Genomic DNA, 11646 nt, shown 5'->3' with positions numbered 1-11646 from the left:
AGAGATAGTATGTAGATTTTCTTTTCATCTACTTTGCATTCTCAGTTGTATGAAATTAATTTAAATTAATGTATCTCTACTATTAATGCACTGCCTTTCAATGATGGTTAATATAATCATGACAACTGAGAATAGATAAGGTGACAAATAAGCATATTAAAAAATGAAGTAAATTGAGTGGGAGCAATTGCAGTTAATTAAAAAAAATGAAATATCATAAACTTAAACGAAAATTCTTACAAAATTCTCAAAACAAATACACCAATATGACCATGTGAATCCAAATTTGCTCAATAGCTAAGCAAATACTATAAAAAAAAGTATAGCTTACACCATTGATGCTTATGCAATGCCAAATTAGCCAAATTACAATCTCAAAAATCTCATTCAAAGGAATTTCATACAAAAAACTTTATTCTCAATGTTTGAAAAGTCACTAGGATTTCCAAAAATATTTTTGTATTTTATTTTATTTATAATTTTAAAATTTTAAAAATATAGACTAATATAGTAAAATAATATACAAGTAGTTAGTTATAGTTGAATTATCTTTTATTTCCATAAAAATAAAAGATTTTCACCTTTGACAAAATAATAAATATTTAAACTTTCATGAATAAATCATATTTCTTAGAATAAAATATTCTTCAGCTTAATTTAAAAAAATTTGAATACAATTTGTATCATTCAAAAAAAGATGGAGTTTGGAAATTTAGGATTGAGGAACTTTAAATTTAAATTACATGTATTTTTAATGTAAAAATAATTTTATGTTTATTAAATTAATTCTCATCATTATGTCATTTTATTATAATAATTCTAAAAGAAACTAACAAGCATTGAGAGGTAATTGGATGTCTGTATCATTATTTTTACAATAATAATATACATATCAACTTAATTATATATTTAAATATAATAAATATTTTTTATGTATAAAATATCTATTACTTTAATAAATATTATACATATTTATTGATAGTTAAATTTATAACATACTATAAAATATGAATAAACTTATAATATATTTCAAAATAACATTGAGTCCCCTGTTTTTTTTTACTTATAGCATACTTTTGTACACATTTCAATTGCAAGATATAGGAAAGAGGGAGATAAAGTATGCTATTTATTATTCCTGTCATGTGTCATGCGTAAATGAATAAAAAACAAGCTTTACCAAAACAATACTTCATAATGTGTTAAGAGACTTATAGTTATAAATATCTTCCTCCACTAGTTATAAATACCACTCCTTTCCCTTACTTGCGACTACCACTCCCTTCCCTTACTTGCGACTACCACTCTCTCTACTTCCTTGCGACTACCACTCCCTCTCCTTCCTTGCCACTACCACTACTCAAAATTTCAATATGAATTCTCTAAGCAATTTTTTTATTTTTCTTTCTGTTATGCTGGCATTTACATTCATTTCATTCACCTTTTTTTCCCTAGTTTCCCTACATTGGAAACTGATAAGATAACAAGGCTGCCTGGACAGCCAAAAGTGAGTTTTGATCAGTATTCGAGTTACATCTTTGTTGATGTAAACCACGACCGACGCCTCTTCTACTATTTTGTAGAGGCCGAAAACGAACCGGCTTCAAAACCGGTGATGTTATGGCTCCACGGAGGTAAATAACTCACTTTGCACCACAGCTTGCACAGCTCATCCTTGAAACCAAGGTTGAGATAAATCTAAAGGGCATCGCTGTAAGTATGGAATTTTTTTTTGAAATATTGATTTTTCTTTAATAGTACAATTAAAAATTGTTTTTTAAAAATAATGATTTTCTTTAGTACAATGAAAAATTACTTTTTAAATTTTTTGTTTTTTTATTTATTATTTTAATATATTTATTATAAACAATTATTATAAATATATTAGCAGCCTTATGATTAATTATGAACTTATTTATTGAGTTTTTTAGATTGGAAATCCTCTTCTCGACTTTGATACGGACTATAACTCCACGACTGAATTTTTCTGGCCTCACGGAACAATATCCGATTCAACATATTGGAAGCTGAAAAATATATGTAGTTTTTCTTCCATCAAAAGGGAGTATATCAATTCCAAAAAGACTGCAGCTTGTCAAGTTGTTAATGCATTGTTTTCCACATATGTGTGTAAATAGTATATGGATTTTTTTAAAAGGATATTTTCATATATTTGATGTAATAACATTTCACTTTAATATATGAATTTTCATTTCATGTGTAGGTAAATGGGTATACCAACGAGAAGGATATAAATAGTGACGTTTGCCCATCACCACCAGAAAACAGAAAATACCTACAGGTATATATATACATTTCCTCCCATCTTTAAATTTAAAATTTCTTTTTAATTTGCTTTTAATGTTATGTTTTTATGTTTGTTTGTTTCTTTATTTAGCAAAATGGAGAGAAAGCTCATGTATGTAATCGGGATGCAACTAATACATTCATGAATAAAAAAGAAACCATAAAAGTTTTCCATGCACTGCTGGTAGGGATGAATGGTTGGTTGGCTTGTAGCCAGTAAGTGTTTCAATATGCCTCTGTATTGATTCTTTAATCATAGTTTTTTTCATGCACTGGTATGCTTTTATTTCCAATTTATAAAATTTGAATCTTGATACCAATTTTATTTCCATTTTGCAATAGGGTTTTAATCTATAATCCCCTTGAGCAATTGAACCCAACCACCTCAATATTAGGAACACTAGTTAAATCAGGTGTTAGGGTACTAGCTTACCGGTAATATTATAATCTTATGTTTTTACTATTTATTTAATATTAAATTATTTTGACTAAGCAAAGCTGGTTTTTTTTGCTTACAGTGGTGATGCTGATGCTATGATTCCCTTTATTGGGACACGAATTTTAATAAGAGAAGTGGCCAAAAAATTTGGATTGAAAACTACCCGGCGTCATGAGGCTTGGTTTTAAGGTGGTCAGGTAAATACATGTCCTACTTGAGTGTAAAAAATATTATGTGTTTGTGAACTATGAACCGATTATCTAAATTTCTAGGCATAACAAATTTTTATTTTCTGTTTTTGTATAAACCTTTTAATTATCACTTTACTTGCTTATATTCATACTTGTACCTGTAAAACTAACTTATTTTGATATTTGATGGTTAAGCTGGAGGGTTGGACTCAAGAATATGAAAATATCCTATCTTTTGCCACAATAAAGGGAGGAAGTCATTCAGCTGCGTTTTCTCAACCAGAGAGATCGCTTGTGATGATTAAGACTTTCTTGCAAGGAAAACCCCTTCCAAAAAGGCTCTCTTTTCCTTTTAAAAATCGGCATCGCATGTACTAATTATTTTTTATTTGATTATAATATTTGTAATATGTACACTTATTTTGTTATGTATAAAGTGTCCACTTAAATTTCTCATAGCAGCTAATTATTTACCAACCAATTTAATATAATCACTTTTATTGTATATATATACGATCTTAAACTATTTTAATGAAATTCAAATGACCGAATAGTATATTTTCCTATAATAACTCCATTTCCAATCTTCTCTTCCCCTAAGGGCCTAAAAGGAATACACTTACCAATTGAAGGAGGCCTCTGTTGCAGTCGCCAACCCTATTCCACCGGCAAAAGGCACTAGGGAACCAACCACCCACCATGATTGTAATACCCGGTATTATAATTGTCCAATTAACAAATTCTAAATCAAATTGATGTGAGTAATGGACAATTATGATACACACTCTTGCTAATAGGTTCATCATATAGAATCATGCTAATTAGTAAGAATGAGGGCAGTTTGGACATTTCCCCACTTAAATGAGAATTAAGACTTGTTTGGCTTTCTCATATCTCTAACCTTAGAACCAAAAAACCAGAATTTGGCAAGAATAGAAGAAGAAGAAGAAGAAGAAGAAGAAGAAAACGTGGAAGGGGAAGGAAGAGAGAAAAAGCTCCATTCTTGCATGCAACAGAATCTGTCCAAGCTCTGTCTCAATCATCTTCATCTACACTCAGCTTCATCATCATCATCATCTTCATCTCCTTCTAAGGTGAGTCCTTAGATAGAAACTATGGGGTTGCATGTTGGGGTTTCTATTTGGGGTTTAGGGATTGTGTGATAATTGATGAATCAATGAAGCTAATCATGTTGTATTGCCTCAAATCCTTTGCATGTTGGTGATTCTGAATATGTACATGTTTTAAATTCGTGGGATTTTGTTAGTAATGCAGGGGACAAACTTAGAAGCATTTTGGGACTGTCATAGAATCCTTAAAAATGCAGAAAAATGGTTCTGGAACAGTGTAATCGGTTACGGGTTTTGGTGTAATCAGTTACGCTGTTGAAAATTGGGAAACCTGGGCATTTTGCGTGTCCGTAACCGGTTACGGGTTCTGGTGTAACCGGTTACACTGAGTGGGAAAGGAAAAATTCAGCAACTTGGGAAATTCATATCTCCCGTTCCGTGTATCTGTTTGACGCGTACCATATGTCGTTAGAAAGCTAATAAAGCGTACTATCTAGGAAAATTAGCCTTGATGTCTAAATAATATTTTTCGATATATCTGACGCACCTTTAGTTAAGTGCGACACTGATAACATGTGAATTATGCATAGTTAGACTGAATTAACTTTAATATTCCTAACTGTTATGTTATGCTGAAATGTGAATACCATATTTATGATGATATATGAATATTCTATAAACACCCGTTGTTTCGGTTAAACAAATGGGATTGCGTGCTTGCATGTTTTGGCGCTTGATATGTGTGTATGCTTGAATCAAAACGGGCTGGGGACTAGGTTGCATTACATCCCGGGCTTTGTGACCAATGGGACAGCCCCGATCATGTGATCTTGGGTTCACACCTGAGCTACCGTTGCAGTGTGCTTGTGAGGGTCTTGAGGCATTTCCCACTTGGCGTTAACACACTTGCGTGCTCGGTATGGTGGCGTTATGCGGCCAAGTAGGCCTACACATAACAGGTAAACCATCTCTAGTGGTGCCATGTAGGCTACATCACTAGGCTTTCGCCCGATGGACCCATGTGTCAAGACGGCGTATTGTACTCGGCGTTAACACATGTGCGTGAAGATGGTTAATGGGAAAATGATGCCAATTAGGCTAAGGTCATCTCGCGGCAATTTAGGCTTGTGCGAACCTGTCTAATCATCTTGCGGTGTGCTTGTACAAGTCTCTTGACAATAGGCATGGGCGTGATTCATCGAGGGTGTGTTTTTATAACCTAGTCGAGGCATTAACGTGTTTCTGGATTCCCCGTATATGGATGCGGGTTTTGCATACTTGGTTGCTTATATAATTGTATATTTGCATTATTCATCCAATGGCGGATGAATTGATTATTTGCTCCGTATTTGTACCGGAAGTAAGAATAACCCCGAATCAATGGTGGATTCGTTCATTTTTGTATGTACCCTTTAGATCCGAGTGGACTAATAGGATAGGCGGACTTACTGAGATTTAGTAATCTCATCCCATTCCAATTATATTTTTTTTAGGTGGTTCGAGACAAGATCGTGGTAAGGGAAAGATGGATTAGATCTTTCGGCGATGCTTGGATGTTTCTCTTAGTTCTTTATCATGCTTACTAGTTCTTATGTTTTAGACATGTATTCCTATGATGTACTTATATTTTGGCCATGATACATTCGGCTTATGTATTTGCGTACTTCTATTTCCGTTGCAAACATTATGTAATTGTTGTCTTATGAACCATATTTAATAATTTATGCATATTATTCTAGATATATATGTGTGGGATGTTATAGTTGGTATCAGATCAGGTCGATCTTCGGCTTTGCTAAGACGCATCATAATGCAGTACAATTCTGCCTCATATGTGTATAGTCAGCACGATTCCTTATGTCTTATTTATGGTATTGAGCCTGATCAACTTGATTCCATGCGTAGGACAGACAGGGAGATGGCTGAGCAACGCAGAGATCCTGGAAGGCCCAGAACTAGGAATGTGGAGCCCGAACAAGAAACCGGATGTGCAGGCGTGCCTTGGCAACAGATGATGCAGCAGATGATGCAGCAAAATCAGATGATGGCTCAAATGATGCAAGGCATGCAGGGACAACAACCTCCTACTCGAGTTCTCGTTCCTCAAGCTGCAGCTGGACCAGACTTTCTTGCCTTCTTCAGGATGGATCCTCCAGAGTTTGTTGGCGGACTTGATTCTCTTTTGGCTCATGACTGGTTAGCCGGTATGGAAAGAGTGTTTCAAGCTATTCAGTGTACTGAGGAAGAAAAGGTGATCTTTGCTACCCAGAAGATGAAGGGACGAGCCCTTAGGTGGTGGAACACTGCATCTACTTATTTCACCACACAAGAGATCCCTAAGGATTGGCAACATTTCAAAGTAGCATTCTTGGAGAAGTATTTCCCTAATAGTGTGAGGACTCAGAAGGAGCGAGAATTCCAGAACTTCAAGCAAGGCAACATGTCCGTTTCAGAATATGCGGAGAAGTTCGAGGACTTAGCTGATTATTCTCGACAAGCTGTTTATGCTCCGGATGAGCTATGGAAGATTGACCAGTTCATGATGGGTTTAAGGGCCGACATTGCTCATAGTGTATCCCAGCGAGAGTTCACTACTTATGCTGAATGTTTAAGGCAATGCTATGTTGCTGAAAACAGTTTGAAGAGGGTTCAAGAAGAGAGGAACCATCTTAAGGAATGCCCTCGTTCTGATGGGATCATCTTTCTTTCCAAGGATTACATCTTCTGAATGAGCTGATGCAAGTCTGGGTGATCTTCTGACTGTTGGCTCTTCAAAAATCCTGAGATTCTCTAAAGATGCACCAACTTGATCTTCTGATCCATTGCTTCTGAGACTGCCAGCTTCTGCAGCTTTGCTTCTTGGTTCTACAGCTTCTGATATATCAATATCTATATATGCAAAATTCTCAAGCTGCTTTGGTTTTTCAAGACCAAGCTTATCATCAAACCTGATATTGATTGATTCTTCTACAATCAATGTTTCAGTATTGTATACTCTGTAGCCTTTAGAGCGTTCAGAATATCCAAGAAGGAAACACTTTTGTGCTTTAGAATCAAACTTACCAAGATGATCTTTAGTATTCAGAATAAAACATACACATCCAAAAGGATGGAAATATGAAATGTTGGGCTTTCTGTTCTTCCACAATTCATAAGGAGTCTTATTTAGAATAGGTCTGATAGAGATTCTATTCTGAATATAACATGCAGTGTTAATTGCTTCTGCCCAGAAATGCTTAGCCATATTGGTTTCATTGATCATGGTTCTGGCCATTTCTTGTAGAGTCCTATTCTTTCGCTCTACAACTCCATTTTGCTGTGGAGTTCTAGGGCAAGAGAAATCATGGGCAATACCATTTTCTTTGAAGAACTCCTCAAAGAATCTGTTCTCAAATTCGCCACCATGATCACTTCTGACCTTTATGATCTTGCACTCTTTCTCAGATTGGATCTGAGTGCAGAATTCAAAGAACACTGAATGAGACTCATCCTTGTGTTTCAAGAACTTTACCCATGTCCAGCAGCTATAATCATCAACGATGACTAATCCATATTTCTTCCCTCTGACAGATGCTGTTTTGACTGGGCCAAACAGATCAATGTGCAAGAGTTATAACGGCCTTGAGGTAGAAACAACATTCTTAGACTTGAATGCAGGTCTGGAGAACTTGCCCTTCTGACATGCTTCACAAAGAGCATCTGATATGTATTTCAGATTTGGGAGTCCTCTGACTAGATTTAGTTTGTTAATCTGAGAAATCTTTCTCAAACTAGCATGTCCTAATCTTCTGTGCCAGACCCATTGCTCTTCAGAAACAGACATAAGACAAGTCACCTTCTGCTTCTCAAGATCAGAAAGATCAATCTTATAAATGTTGTTCTTCCTCTTGCCTGTAAATAGGATTGAGCCATCCTTCTGACTTACAGCCTTGCAAGACTTTTGATTGAAGATTATGTCATAACCATTGTCACTTAATTGACTTATGGATAATAAGTTATGAGCTATTCCTTCAACAAGAAGTACATTAGTTATGGAAGGAGAGTTACCAAGACTTATGGTTCCAGAGCAAATGATTTTGCCCTTCTGATCTCCTCCAAACTTGACTTCTCCAACTGGTTTAAGCACCAGGTCTTGGAATGTAGACCTTCTTCCCGTCATATGTCGCGAGCACCCAGAGTCCAGGTACCATGACATTTTGCTTTCTGTCCTCTTTGCCGCCAAGGATATCTGCAATAGGGATAATCTTTTCCTTAGGTACCCACATTTTCTTGGGTCCTTTCTTGTTAGTTCTCCTCAAGTTCTGATTGAACTTGGGTTTAGCAAAATATTTAACAGGAGGAACAGCATGATATTTCTTATTCTGAGTTCCATGATATTTCTTAGGTTGTGTCACATGCTTCTTGGTGTGTGTTATGTGAAAACTTTGTGCATGTGATGTGTGCTTAATATCATGGGAGTGGCCAAATTTAAATTGGTTATACAGAGGCTTGTATGATATTTTCATATCATCCACAGATTCAAGCTTGTATGGGATTTCACCCTTATAACCAATGCCAACTCTCTTGTTCCCAGACACAGCATATATCATAGAAGCTAGCTGACTTCTGCCAATACTTCTAGATAAGAACTTCCTGAAACTTAAATCATATTCTTTCAGAATATGATTCAGACTGGGAGTGGATTTTTCTGAATCAGAAGGAGATCCAACATTATTGGATAATTTTAAAACTTTTTCTTTTAATTCAGAATTTTCCAACTCAAGCTTCTTGGTTTCAAATTCAAATTGCTTTTTAAGCTTTTTGTATTTGATACTAAGATGAGCTTTTAATTCAAGAAGCTCAGTTAGACTGGAAACTAACTCTTCTCTAGATAGTTCAGAAAATACCTCTTCAGAATCTGATTCTGATGTAGATTCTGATCCATCATCTTCTGTCGCCATTAGCGTAAAGTTTGCCTGCTCTCCTTCAGAGTCTGATCCTGATTCTGATTCAGAATCATCCCATGTTGCCATAAGACCTTTCTTCTTATGAAACTTCTTCTTGGGATTCTCCTTCTGAAGTTTCGGACACTCATTCTTGTAATGTCCAGGCTCATTGCACTCATAGCAGACAGCCTTCTTCTTGTCAGATCTTCTGTCACCAGAAGATTCTCCACGTTCAAATCTCTTTGAACTTCTGAAGCCTCTGAACTTCCTTTGCTTGCTCTTCCAGAGTTGGTTTACCCTTCTGGAGATCATGGACAGTTCATCTTCTTCTTCAGATTCTGATTCTTCAGGATCTTCTTCTCTATCCTGAAAAGCGTTAGTGCATTTTTTAATATTAGATTTTAATGCAACAAACTTACCTTTCTTCTGAGGCTCGTTTGCGTCCAGCTCAATTTCATGGCTTCTCAAGGCACTGATAAGCTCTTCCAAAGAAACTTCATTCAGATTCTTGGCAATCTTGAATGCAGTCACCATTGGACCCCATCTTCTAGGTAAGCTTCTGATGATCTTCTTTACATGATCAGCCTTGGTGTAGCCTTTGTCGAGAACTCTCAATCCAGCAGTCAGAGTTTGAAATCTTGGAAACATCTTTTCAATGTCTTCATCATCCTCCATCTTGAAGGCTTCATACTTCTGGATTAGAGCAAGAGCTTTGGTCTCCTTGACTTGAGCATTTCCTTCATGAGTCATCTTCAAGGACTCATATATGTCATGGACCGTTTCCCTGTTAGATATCTTCTCATACTCAGCATGAGAGATAGCATTCAGCAAAACAGTCCTGCATTTGTGATGATTCTTGAAATCTTTCTTTTGATCATCATTCATTTCGCTTCTCGTGAGCCTTACACCAGTAGCTTTAACAGGATGTTTGTAACCATCCAACAGAAGATCCCATAGATCAGCATCTAGACCAAGAAAGTAACTTTCCAGTTTATCTTTCCAATATTCAAAGTTTTCACCATCGAATATTGGTGGTCTAGTATAACCATTGTTACCATTGTATTGCTCAGCAGAGCCAGATGTAGATGGAGTTGGATTTGTTGGAATTTCACCAGCCATCTTTTACTGAAGCGTTTTTCTCTTCCTGAATCTTTTCTAAACACGGTTAAGTGCTTGCACCTTAGAACCGGCGCTCTGATACCAATTGAAGGATAGAAAAACACTTAGAAAGGGGGGGTTTGAATAAGTGTAGTCTAAAAACTTGAACGATAAAAACAATATGCACAGTTATTTTTATCCTGGTTCGTTGTTAACTAAACTACTCCAGTCCACCCCCACGGAGTGATTTACCTCACCTGAGGATTTAATCCACTAATCGCAACAGATTACAATGGTTTTCCACTTAGTCCGCGACTAAGTCTTCTAGAGTATCCTGATCACAACCTGATCACTCCAGGAACAAATGCTTAGACACAAGCTAAGACTTTCTTAGAGTATCCTGATCAACACTTGATCACTCTAGTTACTTACAAATTAATGTAATCAAATAAGAGTATTACAAATGCTTCTGAAAAGCTATAATCACAACAGTGATATTTCTCTTAACGTTTAAGCTTAATCTCACTAATATATTACAACAGCAATTAGTGAGCTTTGATGAAGATGAAGTTTCTGAGCTTTGAATTGAACAGCGTTTCAGCAAGTCTTTCAGAGTTAGTTCTTTCAAAATCGTCAACCTTGCTTCTCATCAGAACTTCATATTTATAGGCGTTTGAGAAGATGACCGTTGAGCGCATTTAATGCTTTGCGTATTCCGTACAGCTTTGCATTTAATGTTTCACGCTTTTGTCAACTACCTCGAGCCTTGTTCACGCTGTGTCTACTGACATTGCCTTTAATAGCTTCCAACGTTCCTTTTGTCAGTCAGTGTAGCCTGCCACCTGTACTTTCTTCTGATCTGATGTTTGAATATAATATTTGAATATCATCAGAGTCAAACAGCTTGGTGCATAGCATCTTCTTGTCTTCTGACCTTGAAGTGCTTCTGAGCGTGATACCATGAGAACTTCAGTGCTTCTGCTTCTGACCTCAAGTTCTTCTGATGCTTCCATAGACCCATGTTCTGATTCTGCCTTGACCATCTTCTGATGTCTTGCCAGACCATGTTCTGATGTTGCATGCTGAACCTTCTGAGACAAAGCTTCTGAGCGCTGATTTGTGCATACTCTTTATATATTTCCTGAAAGGGAAATTGCAATGTATTAGAGTACCACATTATCTCGCACAAAATTCATATCCTTGTTATCATCAAAACTAAGAATATTGATCAGAACAAATCTTGTTTTAACAACTCCAAGATTGAGGTTGGGAGGACCGTTCAAAATGCGTAAGCTCGGTCCGAGGTATGTGAGACCATATCAGATTATGAGTCGGGTAGGCGAAGTGGCTTATCAGTTGGCATTACCACCTTCACTACCCGGGCTGCATGACGTGTTCCACGTATCTCAACTCCGGAAGTTTGTGCCCGATACTTTTCATCCTATTCTTTCGGATTCTGTTGAAGTAGGACCAAATCTTTCCTATGATCCTCAACCTTACCGTATCTTGGAGCGTGCTAGCAAGTCTCTACGGAGTAAGGAGATGCCTATCGTGAAGGTAATGTGGGATAAGACGCGTCCTGAGGAAGCTACGTGGGAGCTTGAGTCAGAGATGCG

Source organism: Vicia villosa, linkage group LG4 (assembly GCF_029867415.1).
Source record: "Vicia villosa cultivar HV-30 ecotype Madison, WI linkage group LG4, Vvil1.0, whole genome shotgun sequence".
Classification (NCBI taxonomy): Eukaryota; Viridiplantae; Streptophyta; class Magnoliopsida; order Fabales; family Fabaceae; genus Vicia; species Vicia villosa.
This window is presented reverse-complemented; position numbering follows the sequence as displayed.